The following is a 14330-nucleotide window of genomic DNA, read 5'->3' on the forward strand; positions in this document are numbered from 1 at the left end:
ACACCATTAAGGTGCTGCATCACTCTGAGGCTGAATACATTGAGTCCTGAGACAGTAGGTTACTACAGTGCACCAATGTTAATATTTGCGACACAGCAGATCTATTGATGTCCCATAATCTGCTACTTGTGACACTATACCATAAGATAGTGTTGTCACCAGTCACTGGTAACTGTATCTTCACATCTGTAGAAGTGAAGATAACTGTGCTCTGCCTATCCCCTAACCTATAAGTACAGTAATGTCTGATGCACAGTGTGACTAATCCATGCACTGCTTTCCATAGTCTGGGTATGTAACACATTCATCCTTTCATTCTGTGTTATCTGTATTATGCCTCATAGCTGTGATCTGGGCCATGAGTTTTGCCAGTTCCTCAGTGTGCTGTGCCTTCATCTGCTTCTTGTTTATCCTTTCACTGACCAACATGCTACACTGTTTCTGCTCCTACTGCTACAGTGGGCCCTGCCAGATATTTCCATACTACTTTATCTGTTTCTTCTGTGCTGTATTATGCAATATGGCATTCACAGCCATGATTTGACTGTGCACATCTTTGCCTGTATACTGCAATACCCCACCAGATGCATTAAGGCAATGGAAGTGTCTCTTCAGTTGGCCAAAAATGCATTCCACCACATTCCGTGTTTTTGCATGGGCAGTGTTGTATGACATCTCTGCTCCTGGTCTGAAACAGCTCAAGGACATTCTGGCATCACCTTAACCTTCAACATCACATTTTATATATTTATATATATATATATATATATATATATATATTTATATATATATATATATATAGCCTCTTTGCCCACCTACTTGTGCACCTGCCAACTAAATGACCTAATGAGAAGTCTCCCTAATTTAACCATTGATATAGGCCAGATGTGTGCCATATGTGTTAATTGTGTGAACTGCCCGAGTGGCACACATACACATTACTGATTATGTCCAGGGTATTACACCACCACCTGGCAGTTGATGGACTGGGATCCCTTCCTATTAATGTATCTCATACCCTGTGTACTAAGTAGGGCCTTAATGATAATGTATGCCCAATTAATGGCTTGCATGTCATTAGAAAAATATGCCAGTCTGTGAAACACCCACCTAGTGGTGGTTCTCTACTCTGTGGATCTTAGGATCCATGCTGGGGCATAATTTAAGAACTGTTGAAGAATATGCAAGGCTGATCCCTGTGATCTTCCTAGTATGTTCTCCACAGGTCATGAAAAGTACCCTGCAGATATGACGGCTAATGCTACACATATCTTAGTATCCATTGGGATGTGTAATCCATGCATCTTCTAGAGTCCACTTGTGGGTGACTCAGTTCATCAAGCTCTTGAATGGTCTCATATCTACAAAGAAGTGGTCCACAGTCTGTTGGTCAGCCAGGTATTGGTACATAAGGCATTGACAGAACTTTCTGATTCCATGGTATGTTACATCACAGGCACTTACTCTTACTGCAGTCATTACCATGTTCTGTTGGGCTAAAGCTCCTGCTACCACAAACATTGTCGACTGCCTGTGCACCATAAATCCTTGTTCTTCATAAATTGGTTTACACAATGGCACAACATGTCTGTTTTATACCTCTTTGAATTATTCCACCATCTTTGGTGCCATCATTGCATAATCAGTAATGCCTTATTTCTCTAAAAGTATGTGTCATCTGCATATGCTGTATACCATAGCATTTTTAGCCTAGAACATCCACATTACTTGTTTCCCTAAACTGGCCCCTTTCCCACATATTTCTGCCATTCACACTATTTTACATGCACTGTTTATGAATATCAGTCACTACAAAAATATTCCTCCTAATCCAACCAGCACTTTCAGTATAAAGCCAAGAATGCTTCCTTACCCGGACTTCTCAACATAACCATAGCATGTTTCTTTTGCTATCTTCTGCTCAAAGCAGATAACTTTATGTAAGGGGCTCTGTTTCCTTTATGTGACATTGTTCTTGTCACCATAAAGATTGCTCAACATAGTTGGACTACCATTCAGATAGTCATCTGAAAGGCCCACATAGATCACTCTGTGAGTGTAATCATTATACTTCTCTCTATAAACCTACATTTTATATGCCAGAGACATGGCTTCCTTGAGGATAAATAAAATAAACTTTTGGGAAGTGCCTCCAAGTCTGTGTTATCATATTTATATTTCTGAGTGGGGGTATACACTAAATTAAGGCCCCAACAAGCTCACTAGGTCATATGATGGCTTTACTGATAGGCTTGGGACATGTCTCCACACTAGATTATATGGTAGCAGAAATACTGATGGATTGAGAAATGCTTAAACTGCAAAAGCATGAATAATTCTAAGCCTCCGTTCACCCCATCCCTCTCTGATTTAGGTAGTTATATATATATATATATATATATATATATATATATATATATATATATATATATATACACATATATACATATATATATATATATATATACATATATACATATATATATATATATATGGTTCTACCTGACATAGTCGAAACCACACAACACCAACGACATCACCGACACCACATAATCGACAGTCCATTAACACGAAACCTCACATACCCGACAACGAAATAACCGACGGTACACAAACACGAAACCCCATACACTGCACACACCACAATAACAACAATAAAAACAAAACACATCCCCATTCCACAAACCACACACACAACACAAGCACACAAACCCACACTAAACCTTACCTAACCCTAAGGTCCCACTACATCCTTTGCATTACCTAACCCGCTCCTAACCCTAACTCACTTAACCCACCCCTATCACTCCTAACCCTAACTCACTTAACCCACCCCTATAACCCTAACTCACTTAACCCACCCCTACGCATCCCTAACCTAACTCACTTAACCCACCCCTATCCCCACAGACCGTCAATATCCACACTTACATACTCACACAGCCTTTTCCCGGTGTTGTCATCCGTCGTGTCGGTCTTCTGCATTGTCGATGTTCTGGAACTCCGGATTCCGTTGTCGGTCTTCTGCGCTGTCGACGAAGTCAGGTAGAACCATATATATATATATATATATATATATAAAACACAGGAAACCACACTTACTTCAAAACTATACCTCAAAGGAATTGTCACTTTCAAAAAGATGAGTTTAAACCCAGTCTGCTCTGACTGTATAACCAGCACTGTCAGTCTGATGCCAGTCTTCAATGTGTCAGTCAGCAGTTTCAGTCTAAAGCCTGTGTCATCCAGCACTCTCAGTCTAAAGCCAGACTTATCTGACTGTGTCATCCAGCACTCTCAGTCTAAAGCCAGACTCATCTGACTGCGTCATCCAGCTATCTTTGTCTAAAGCCAGACTTCTCTGACTGTGTCATCCTATCTCTGTTTAAAGCCAGACTGATATGACTGTGTCATCCTATCTCTGTCTAAAGCCAGACTCATATGACTGTGTCATCCTATCTCTGTATAAATCCATATTCACCTGACTGTGTCAGCCAGCTATTTCTATCTCTGTATGAAGAAGTCTTCTCTTTGTCAACTAGTACTCTTACCCTAAAGCAGGCCCCTCTGTGTTTGGAATTTGATTAAAATGTATATATTACAACCCATTCTGGCTGGTTCAGACATCTTTTTCATTAAACTCGGGACTGATACTGTAACACTTCTACTTATTACCCTGATAATTCATTCTATAATACTGTCTTAGAGTCCTTGCTGTTTTAGAAAATTATGATAATTAACCTTCTTTATAAGGTTTGCTCATCTTTCTCCTTCACCATTTTTTGTTAAATTGTTACACTTTTTTCTTCTTTTTCATAAGTATTACAATAAATGTATTTGTATTTGATTTCTTTTCACCTTAATTATTATACTGTGCAGTTTCAGACCAGTGCATGACAAACTAACTAGCTTACTAGTATTCTTTAACTATATGGAAAGGAAAATGAGCCAAAGTGATGCAGCAGGTCCATCTTCTTTAAGACGTCAAAGGCTTTTGCTAAGGTTGTGACACACTATTGTCCTTCATGCCGATCAGACTGCCCACTCATTCAGATAATAAATCATTTAGTCAGCAGTGCAATGGCATAATGCAGCTTCAAACTCCTCAAGTAATATCACTTGGGCCAGTTCCTGAGCTATACAGCCTGTGACACAGATTTATGTTGACAAAGTTAAGGAGTAGTTATTGATCATCTATAAAACTAATACTTATGCTCCTTCTCTTAAACTTTTAGGTCAACAACATGTATCATAGTGAAAAGGTTTATACAATACATTTATGACTACAACTTATTTTTTCCTGTACTTAGTGCAGTAAAAGTCAAGTCTCCACAACAGTGCTGTTCTGACCTCCAACATAAGTAAAATACCTATTTAGGTTTCCACTTTAGCCTATTGAAAACAAAAATAAAGCTTTTCTTAGCAAGTTCACATAAATAAGTAATCACCAGCTTCTCTGCATCATGACCTGAGATAGCACACATCTGGAAACAAATCTATCTAACAATCAAATCTATCAAACAGATAAAAGCAACATTGGACAGTATGGTGAGATTTGACCAAAATAGCAATTTGCATGTTTTCCACATAATAGAGATAGACACTACATGATGGATGAATTCAAACTATCTACAGCTATAACCTACCCTTTTCATTCTTTTTCATAGGTTAACTACACTAGCTTATCTCTATCTGCCAAACATGTAAAGCAAGACCACCTATAGAAACATTGCTAAATTTGCTGTTGTTCATTTACCATGAATCCATTAATGCATGCCATTTTGGACTTAAATATCACTTATATCCTTATCAAAGATATGTCAGTCTCTTCTTTGTCATGCACCTACATGTGCTGCTGTTCACTTTATCTTATAGCTTTGCTCATCATCTTTGTCCCTTTGCAGTATAATGAAACCTGTGACTGTATTCTTGGCTTACAATGAGCATAGGGAATTTGCCTTTGTTGTTTGCAGCCAAATATCTTCTGCTTGACTTGCAAGAAACACACAATCATTCAGGTCACATTTAGAAATCTCAATACTAATCAAAGTAGAATTGTGAATTTAGGGTTACTTAAAGTTATTTGTTCACTAAAAAAAAAAACTAACCTTGCCACCACTGTATGTAGTGCATGAAATGCAGGACAACATTTTTGTCCCATCTGTAAATGTTTCTATTGCTCCTTTTCCTACCAAAATGTTTTAAAATACAGCTTTCCCCAAGATCATGCCACTGAGGATAAACAGTAAATTTTAACCTCAGTGATGTTAACCTGGGGAAAGCTGGTGCTACCCATAGACTTTTAACAAACGCATTACCTTGCATGCACAGAGAGGACTCCAATAAAATCTATGGATGCAGTGGACACACTTGATAGTATCCCTTATTTGATGTTACTGAGGAATACATTAAATTTATTTGGGTGATAGTTTAATAAAAAAATGCAGCTTTTTTATTATAAACAGTTCAAATAAATAAGGAATGAAAGTAAAAATAAGTTCATGGTGCTTAACTCATTAAATGCCACAATGGTCTTATGAATATCAACAAATCACTTCAACTTCCCTGTCTTACTTCCATTTACCTTAATATTGTCTCCAAGTAGCACATGCCAAGACTGTCCTTCTCTTTATTATTTCATTTTCCTTCTGTCTGGAAAACAAGAAAGAGAACACTGTTCCTTTGCTCCTGTACACATAGTATTAATAGTACCAAGTATGTATTATTTTTCTCCTGGGATTTACCTTCTGCATCAATGTCTTGTACTTTTGAAGATAATGCTTGATACGTAGTATTTGTAGTTTTTAATGCCTGTCTAATTTTGTAAATGAGATTTCCCAAGAGTTTCCAATGAATGATGTGCTTGCCACAGTGTGACTTTACCAGTGAATAACAATAATTAAATAAATAATAGAAATGCAACTCAGCCCATGAAAGGGCTTCTGAGAACACCATGTATCATACTAAATTATTTCTGTTGTTAAATGTAAGCCCACCTGATAACTGGCAGCAGGGGCTGAGTTGCCTGCATTCTTTCATCTGGCCTCAAAGCAGTCAGTTGAGTTTGACTTACTACAATATACACAGCATCATCCCATGATTATATGGTGAACATGTTGCGGTCTACAACATTGAAGATGTTTTAAGTAGCATTGTCACATAATTCATCTGTAGTAATCACTCAGAACAGATTTATAAATCTCACCACATTCTGTGCATGTGGGGCTAGTTATCATCCCTATCTTATGTTAATTTACCTTAACTATGTTTTTAAGAATAACTTAGCCTGATCAATAAAGTAAAATCACCAGCTAAAATGGTCTTACCACTCAGTATGGAGTATAGACAGATAGATGGGTAGATAGAAAAGCAGAAAAAAAACACTCCTCTCATGGATGATTTCATCATATTTTATTATAGTGTCATTAAGCTCTAAAAAAATTAGGCATTCAAAAGTGGATACAGTTGATACTCATTGTATTATGTTATATATCAGTTGCTGTACTATGACCTGGCACAAAGAAAGCCTGTTTCAGTTCCAATGGTGCTAGAAAAAGCAAGCAGCACACTGGGTGATGTATCATTAGATATAAATAATTTAATAATGTATTCTCTGAATATTATACAGCTGCCACAAGGAAGCAGTAACTTTATTAGAGCCGACACTGCAGTCAAGGAACAGTAGTAGGACTAGGTGTCATTACATTAAATGTGATTCTTACTATAATGGTACAGAACCACATCTAGTATTGTAAAAAGCATTCATGTTGACCCACAGCATGCACATGAAATACTTACTGACCATCTGTATCTTTGTAAATACAATATATTAAATGCCACCTTAGCAAGAAAACATACCAGTATATACCTAGTTTTCAGGTGCATAGTTTGTATTAGCTTAGGTTTGTTCACAAGTTCATTGTCAAGCTGGTAACCTACTGTCCTTCAAAAAGATCAAATGCTAATGCCCCAAGATGGTACTTTCTGCCTGTTTCTTGTACAACAAAGCTTGTTGCAGTGACATTAAGAGACCCCCTTTCATGTTCTAGATGTTGTATGGGATCCACCACTTCTTCCTAAGCTTCAGTACTTTCTTCCTTCCATCACAGCTCTGTAGTTTGCTATACAACTCATCACTGATAGACAGCTACTGGTGTAGGAGGGTAACAATGAGAGTCTTGAACTCGCAAAAGTAATGACCCAAGAACATAGAGTCATTGCCTTACCAGTGTGGTGCCAATACATGTACCTTTTTTGCACAGTTTAGTTTAATTCATCTCTTAATGCAAACCTACATTTATACAAGTCCAGATGATCAGCTGGCCACATTTTAACACAGGTCTGAGTAGGATTTCTTGACTATTTTTAAGGATGTAATGGAATTTATGCTTCATACTATGGCATAACAATGGCACAATGCATCTTAAATAATTGGAGCCATACAAATGAAATGAATTAATAATTAACATTGTTCTCTTTCTAAGGTGGACTGCTATCCTCTCTTAACAAGCCACAGCTATCACTGAGTCAGATAAATAAAACACCCCCATTACTTTCTCACATCTGCTTGCCGTTTACTCATTAAGTGCTGCTACAACTAGCAACTTATTAAGCACAATGGTTCTGTCATAGTTTTAGATTAGGTGGGGAAGTTGAGGTTGGGATGCAGTATCAAAGCCACACTTTCAGCACTCAAGTTTACTTTATACATTTGCAGTAATTTTTACCTAGACATGTATGAAGAGGGGCAATTACAGCCTCTCATAACAGTTAAGCTCACATTACAAATAAACACTGGCTGTTGATTTTAGCAAAAATTAATTGTGGAGATGACTTCTATTATATGCTGTTGTGCTGTCTATATTAATATTGCAATTCTGAAAATTCTACACATTTTGTGACTATAAATAAGCAATAGCTGAAACACTTGTGGCTTTGTCACTGCAGCAGAGAATGGGCTGGTGCCTCTGTCTAGGACTCTTTTTTTGGAAGGGGCTTGCTACCAAACATCTGACAGGTGAAAAGTTACTATCTTTCCTTCTTACATTTAAATAAGAAAACAATCAGCAAATGGCACTTCAAATCACACTTTACTTTCCTTGTTCCTAGCAAATGTTGAGCAGACTATCAGACTATTTCAAGACCATTGGTGTTTAGCAAGGATTTATTTAATTCCATTGGTAGGTAAGGCCAAGAATAAATTATCCCTGGTTTGAAACCACCCTCTGGATACCCATGTTGTACACTATATCATTTGATTTCCACCTCCTCTTTCTGGGAACATACTCTCTGTGTACAGACTTCACAAGTGAAATTTAATTTACCTCTCCTATGTTCCCCACTTTCATTGCATTACTCTCATGCTGTACATTGCATCGGATTTCACCTGTCAGTCACTTCCCCCCATACATATTTTATTTGTCTCTCACTTCTTCTGCCATTCTCACTCTATATTTTCCAGCAATCCATTTCTGCCCCTGGCTCATTGTCTTCTACTCACTTGCTTTCTGTTCCTCCCTGTCCATCATAGTTTTTCCTGCCCATTTTACCTTATTTTATTCCCTTAGCATTCTTCCTCCCCTCTTAATATGGTTCATTTTTGCAGTCTATCTCCTGACTACATGCTTTCTCCTTCTGCTGGTCTTCCTCATAATCACTCTCTTTTTCTCTCTAACTGTTGTAGTTTCTCACGCAGATCAATCCTGGACACTGACCCCCCCCCCATCATCTGATTGATATCTTCCCTCTATGACTTAGCATTTCCTTGGTTCTATGATATGGTAAGCTGTGCAGTGTGCCCTTCCCTTGAAATTATGTTTGTACACGTGGATACCTTATCAATAGTCATTTATTTGTTCTTTTTTATATTTCCTTATCCTCCCTTCCATATTTTGCTTTTATTTGAATCTGTATTTAACTTTGTACAGATGTTGCTTCAACTTTATTTCATATCAAACCATTTCTACAAATTAGCTTTCTTAGGTTAGTCTGTCTTTCTTCATAAAATGGATAAAAAGTAAATATTTTGCTTTTCCCTCCCACTGAAGGAGTGCATGTCACTTCACAGAGGGAGACACACTGCCTTCCCCTCACACGACTACATGGTCCTATGCAGTTACTTGATGAAGGCTGCTGCCCACCAGCAGCTTAGTGAATCACATGCCCATCCCCAGATTGTGTGTCCTGCCCTTTCCTCCAATGGATTGCTACAGCACATGGCCAGCACTTCCCCGTTCCCCAGAACAGGCCACACCCATTCTCTCTGCCAGCTCAATCAAGCACCTGAGCTGCTAAATGAACTCAGGTTTCCTGAGTCACAGTCAGAGTTTTATATTTCTATGCCACCACAGCTGGTAAGAGAAGTTGATATGAAAAAACGAACTGGACATGGCAGGGGAAAACCTGTCAGAGAAAGAGATTTTCATAATATGTGACCTAATCAGTTTTAAAGCTAGTTAGAATCATCTTGTCTATGAAGACTGCCCATGTACTGACACATTGTTACCATACATTCATGCCATTAATGCTTACTCTACCATACAAAAGAGATGCTCCCCTGTGAACCACTATAGATAAAATGTGTGATTCCTAATGAAACACAAACTAACCCCAAATAAAGTATTGCATGCAAATTTCATGCAAGGAACTTCAAAGCTGAAAGAGCAAAGGAAGAAGTGTGTGGTAGAAAATCGACTCTATTCCAAAGTGTTAGCCACTGGCATATGACAAAAACAGATTAGTGCAAACCCAACCACAACAGAGTATATACCTCTGGTGAAGAGTACTGTGGTTCTGATATGTTACCAAAAGAAGACCCACACATGTTTTCACTGTGCAAAGTCATCACACACGGGCAGTTTTTCCATCTTCAGTGATAAAAATGCATGTCAATGCATTACCAGAGGACCAGTCTTTCATCCTGGACTTGATCATAGCTAGGAGAAAAGGACTGTGGGCATACAGTGTAAAAATGTCTTTCAACAAAGAATGAGTCCCATTCCCCATACCTCAATTTCATCCCACAGCCATACTATGCCCAGCTAGGAAAAAAGTCAGCACACAGTTCCAGCCTCTTTCAAATAACAGCACAACTGCTGCTTAGAAATCCAAGTTAAATTTGTAACATTCATCTGTATGACATCACTGATTTTGATAATGTACTTTCTTACTCCCACAATGCCCTCCTTTCCATCCAGGACTCCTTATACCTCATCATTAAAACAAGATACAGTGCTCAAAGTCTTTTTCACTACTCTTTTTCTCAATTTTTTCTTCTCATACTCAGAAACTATCCCTCACTATCTCCTATACTGTTCTCATTTCCACCTCAAACTCCTACTGACATTTAAATGTTTTCTCTCAAACTTGCTGGTACCTACCACTGTTGATAAGAATTATGCTGTATTTAACTCAATAACCCAAAATGTCTATAAAGCGCTTTTGCTTACAAATATCTTTCACTTACTCACCTATATTATCTTATAAAACATACCTGCATAGTCTAAAACGTATTAGAAGCTGCTACCATGATTTCTATCTCTAAAGCTCCAAATCTACTCATTTTGAGACTGTAAATTGAATATGCCTTTCCACTCCTCCCAACCCGCAGTAATGCTTACCAATACTAACTAGTGTACTTCAAAAGGCCTACAAGAAACTCTGTGTGTTCATATACCTGCCTGACAACCTTGACCATCACCATCTCCTCTAAAGTTCAGCTAACCTGCTCCCTATCACTCAGTGGATTATCTTTCTCTCTGCCTTTACAATTCATAAATTATTTCACTTAGACTTCTGATCCACTCTTGCCTGCAAGCTTACTTTCTCCACCTCTTATTCCCTCCTTCAATGCACGCTCCCACACTGCATCTCCTTATGAGAATTGTGATGATGTGAGGCATTGCCAGCTATGCCAGAAGAAGTAGGGCAGTGGATATGTAATATATGCCAGCACAGCTAGCTGGAGTTTTGTAAAGAAGTATATGTCATTTGTATATCAAACTGAGTTGTAAAGCTGCTTGTGTTAAACATGCACCAACAGTGGGTCCTGCTGGATAAAAATAAAATACACCAGTATGTCAGACTGTATTGCAACTGTTGAAGATAATATATTGTAACAGAGGCTACTGGAAGGGAACATGTTAATCTCAGTCCAGCTAACTTTGAAAAATAGTCTGAAATTAAATTACCTAGTTTAGGCCATAAAGATTGTATCTTACAGTTCTGACTGCAGTCAGAGACAAAATTTCTATGGAAACCAGGAGTAGGAATTCTACTGTATTGTCCTTAGGGGTAAGCTAATTGCTACTCTGAAGTTTTTTAAATGGTTTTATAGCTCCCATTTGCTATAACTCATCTTAGCAAAGCCCTATGACACATATGTGCTAGATTCTGGTTTAGTGTCTAGTAAAGGGGGTAGTGTATAAACCAGAAGTCAGATGACAAGATATATGTGATGTCATTCTGTAATACAGCACTAAAATGATATTTTACTACTTGATGAGACAGAAGTCTCAGTGCAGTCTGTTTTTCAAACCTGACAAAGAAAGCTTACTCACCCACTTCATCTTGCAATTATTTAGAACATTCAGGAAATATAGTGAAATTAGTTAGGTACTGTTTTTTGTATCTGTGTGAATCTATCCATCTGTGTTATTTTTAATATTTCCTGTGATTGAAACTCTGGTGTTTACTATAAATAGATATTTGGTATTTTTATGTTCTTTTATTATTTGTTATTAAATATATCTAAACTTTTCATTGTGGCTGGTCTTTTAGAGAATATCTTAACCTTTGAGAGCACTTATATTTATTTGGTGACACCATGGTCACTCCTGAAAGTCTTGCTGCATTGGTCAAACTCTACCATTTTGTATTAGTATTAATTTTATTTGGTATAACTGATTGCACTTATAAAAGCCTTAGAGTAGCTGGCTTTGGAGTGTTCTGGTGGGAGTATCTATCTTATAGTCTGGACAGAGGGGGCATAGCTGGTAAATCTGTGACAGCCTTTCCCAGGTGTGTGTGTGTGTGTGTGTGTGTGTGTGTGTGTGTGTGTGTGTGTGTGTATGTGTGTGTGAGCTACTTGGAGCAGGGACACAGAACACTGATTTCACATAGAGGGTGGTGGAGGAGTTGGCTTGGAACACTCAGCTGAGGACTCAACTCTACAGCTGTGTTAGTGGGGAGTCTTATTTGGGGCCTGGGAAGAGAGGGGGGACCCAGCCTCAGGATGGAGTGTGTTCCCTGTTGCCATAAAGGGAAATTGTGCATGGTGCAGAGAGCTGCATCTGGAAATTCTGTGTGTCTCTATTTTTGTTCCAAGTGAACATCCCTCACCAATGTCTGTGGTGAGGATTGAGACTCCTTCATCACTGGCCCAGAGGAGAGGTGTCACAAAGATAAACCCCTTGTTTTCTTTCTTCCTATTAAACATAATTTTTCTAAACATGTACCCGCAGTATGGCATTCCTTTCCAACCATATATCTGTAATCTTCCCAGTCTGCAGTTCTTAAATTCTCTTCAACTCGACATCTCTTTCTCTAGCAAATGCAAATATTTCAGCAACACCGTCCCTTTACTGTAACTCCTCTCTCATTAATACTCTTCACTCTCTTTACATCATTAACAGTCCTCTTATATCCAAACTGTCTTTTACTCTTTGGCCCTCTTCACCTCTATACACATCCCTTGTACTCAGCATTTATCATTACAATAGCCACACATACACCTTCTGACTGGCTATGTTGTTAATTAACCTGATAATCACTTTTATATCTGCCTGATGGATACTCTTCCAGCAATTCTCTAATTATTGTAAAATGTCACATACTTTATTAGATGTGATTTGCAAAATAACATAATCCCTGTTTTGTTGCTTAATTTTGCTGCCTCTAAATGACATTCACCTCTACCTGGCTAAATAATGAAGTGAGAACAGCAAACATGAATAGCATTAACCATATTTGGAAGTTAAGGTTGTCTGTAAATACAGTGTATTGCAAGTGTCAGTCTTCAGCAATTTCACTTTCTCCACAGTCTGAAACCCTACATTATCCAACAATCTGCATTACACTGGCTGCACTTTTTACAAAGCCTATTAGTTCCATCAAACATCTTCAAAGCAAGGGACTTGGACCTAAATCTGTTAGGACTCTGATTATAAAATCATATTCTAAATTATTCTAAATTAAGAACATATACCAAGTGAGTTAAGTGTAGTACACTTATCTAAGGAACAAAAATTCTTCTGTTTTTGACCATGGTCTGCCCTAGCTGGTAGCCCTGTTTCAATCCACATCCTTATAGGCTATCATATACTAGTACATTCTGAACTTCACAAAAATCCTCTTTTTCCTGCTCTGAACTGCTAGTTATTACATAATAGGAAGAAAAGGACCATCTCCTGCTAGTTGTCAGCATATCTGGCAATTGTAAATGGAACAATAAGCTAGGTAGGCAAGTCTTTAGAAAATGGGCTCCCAAGCATGCTCAACTCTTTCTGTTGTGACTTACAGTTCCACATCTGTCTTTGTTCACTCAGTCAATCCTTTCAGAATACACACACCAATGGTGTGTAAGCACACTTTGCAGCATTACTTACTGCCAGTTCTAACTGGCACGTCTCTTCTGAATACCAGAAAAAATGGTGTACATGCATTAGGAATTGACGGTCATCTGGTGAACAAAGACTAAGGTAATTCAAGCCTTTCTTTACCCGTGATGTAGCACTGAAGCTTCACTTCCAAACCAGGTACAAGAGCAGCAGAATGGAAAACAAATGGTCACATAAAGCTAGCCCACTATGTTAGCTAAAGTTAGACGTGTCTGAAAGTTTTCTTCTCTGCCTGCCTGTGAATTCATTTACTGCATATGCATGCATCTATTTTGTTCTCAGGCCACTGTACCTGACCTTGGATACTACAATTCTGAATACAGATTAGCCACTACTTACAAACTGAATGTAGAGAATACAAAATATGGCAATATGACATTTGTTGTTAAGTAAGAAATTGCTTCATTTTTTATTTTTTTTTGTTCGTACCAATTCTGTAACATCCTTTTGTGGGCGACTTTTAAGCAGCGATATATTCCAATTGCTTTATGACATTTAGCCATAGTTTTTGGCTTGCTATATAGAACCGATTAAGGATTCTTGACTGCAGCTTATATATTGTGTGAACTGTCTGTGTATGCATGTGTGTGTTTGTATGTAACTCAGTGTTTTTGTGCAGCCTGTATATTCAAATTAAAAATCTCCAAGTGTCTTGAAAACTCATCATTTGTTCAACCTCTTATTTGGTGGTAAAAGATGGTTTTCAACTAAGAA

The sequence above is a fragment of the Protopterus annectens genome, chromosome 1.part2 (genome assembly GCF_019279795.1).
Source record: "Protopterus annectens isolate FY-2018-M chromosome 1.part2, PAN1.0, whole genome shotgun sequence".
Lineage (NCBI taxonomy): Eukaryota > Metazoa > Chordata > Ceratodontiformes > Protopteridae > Protopterus > Protopterus annectens.